Source organism: Lygodium microphyllum, chromosome 10 (genome assembly GCF_053477565.2).
Source record: "Lygodium microphyllum isolate KBCC chromosome 10, Lygodium_microphyllum_v1.1.10, whole genome shotgun sequence".
NCBI classification, from domain to species: Eukaryota; Viridiplantae; Streptophyta; class Polypodiopsida; order Schizaeales; family Lygodiaceae; genus Lygodium; species Lygodium microphyllum.
Window position 1 is genome coordinate 22,687,997 of NC_141144.1, and position 2,339 is coordinate 22,690,335.

A 2,339-nucleotide genomic window follows, 5' to 3' on the forward strand; every position below is an offset into this window, starting at 1 on the left:
TTGGCTCATAGTCTTGGTCAACTATAATATTCCTCCATGGCTCTCAACTAGGAAGGGCCATCTCATTCTTAGTCTCTATTGATTCCCAATTGGTACAAAGTGAAGAAAATGGATATTTGTCTTCGACCTTTGATTGAGGAGCTTCAACTACTATGGATAGGTATTCCAGTAAGTGATATGAGCAGGCATGTTGGTCGAAAAGAGAGATGTACTAGTAGGTTTGAAGGATCTTAATATGGACCATGCATGAATTTTGTAGATACAAATAATTCTCATCTATACATCACATGCGTTGTGGATCATTGATCACTAGTTAATGTGAATTAGCTATAGTGTTTTAATTGTTTGGAATATGGCATGATAACCTTTTAAACTATACAAGTTTTCTTGCAATAAGTAGCCATCATGGCTGCCATGTGTGTGGACCAATGTTGAATGCATGAAATTCACAAGCTTTGAAGAAGATGATCTGTGAGGACATCAAGTGTTTCTTTTAGAGGCGCATGAACTTCACTTTGGCTTTCTTGAAAGACTATCAAAACACATGACAATAGTGGATTCAAAGACCCTATTGATGCAAGGTGGCAAGATATTGCCAAATGGAATGAAAATACTTTTTCTTTCCTATATATTACATCTTCTCTTGATCCAATGCACATATTCAAGAACATTGAAAGTCTCTTAATGTGGAATCACCTCATAGATTTAAGGGACTTAGTGGCTACTTAAGTAAGTGTATTTTGGAAGTCTCATGATTGGCATAAGATGTGTCGGGTATGTATTCATATGTAAATCTAATTACATTTATAGCTTGTCATTACTTCACCGATTGGGCTTATAATCTTGCTATCTTTAGAGGCCACTTAGTGATACATAAGCTTCGCCAACATGTGCAATGGATATTACAAAAGGAAATTTATGCAACCTCCAAAGATATAGCAAAGAAAAACTCTATTGAAGTAGTTATGCTATTAGAGAAATGCTTTCCTACCTCCATCCTCACCATTCAAGTGCATCAGGAAAAGGAAAAACCTAAAGGCTCTATGGTAGATTGATCCAAGAGTCAGTGGTTTATATTATAGAATCTTTAGAGAACCGAGACAACAACATAAAATCACTATGGCATCTATAGAAGGATCCTCAAATTGTTGAAGAGGTGGCGCAGGCGGTAAGAAAAGAGGGTGTGTAACTCCCTTACAAAAAAAAAAACAGGTTTTGTCTCCTACATCATCTAGTCATGTTGGAGAACTGGCTGAATTAGTACGAGATTGCAAGGGAGGAATAAAGGGTAGTTAGATAGGCCTTTAGGGCATCTCACAAAACATGATCCATGTGTTATCCAAAGCATTTGGAGTCATTGCCCATTTTTATGAACTCCAAGTGCTTGCATGAAGAGTTAAGAAGAGCTACAAAGGAGGGGATTAATGTAAGCACAAAGAAATGGGGGTTCTCTAGAGGTTGCACACTCAATGTACACAATTAGTGGGATAACCTACTTTATTATGCATGCTTGTACAATGGACTTATATTTTCTCATGGCCCATCTTTGCTTATCATTTTTAGTACAATTCATATTCCACATTGTTGTATTATGGGTGACATTTTTGGATGCAATGTGTAGACCAATGATGAAACATGTTTGATTGCATTGTAATAGTAAAGTTTGAACAACAGAGCCATCGTAGAGCTACAAATGTAAACATTGTAGTAGTTGAAATCAAATACATCAAGAAGATCCAAGAGATTTTGGGGATCGATTACCATGCTTTCGACATGTTTATCTTGGATGTCTAGTGTACAAAGTGCTGATGGAGGGCCAAAGTGTAGCTATTCAAAAGAGCGCTTCTAGAATTTCAGAGATGGATTCCACAAAATTCTAGACAAACCTCCATGACCCCTTTGTCATTCCTAAGCATTATGAGCACATAATTTCATTGATATCCATTTTGTTTAGTGAGATTTGCTCAACACAACTTTACCATGTAAATTTAATGGTATGTAGGTTAATTTTTATCCAAATCCATTGGAGGAGTGGTGGCACTACATGGTGCAAGTTGCACCACACTCTCATAGGTTGTATGAAGAGTACAAACTAGTGCAAGCTAGCAATGATTCTACTTGGATGGGTGGATTAGACTCCAATGTTGATGAAAAGGTGGAATCTCCCTATGAAATTGAGCAAAAGTATTATGATATTCAAGTGTTCATATGATGAGGATGAGCAAATGCAGCTTATTTGTATAGGTAAGGATGAGCACCTTGATGAGGAGGAGTCTCAATTTTCTCTAGGAGGATAGTTGTATATAGATCTATACATTTTTTATGATTTATGTCAAGAT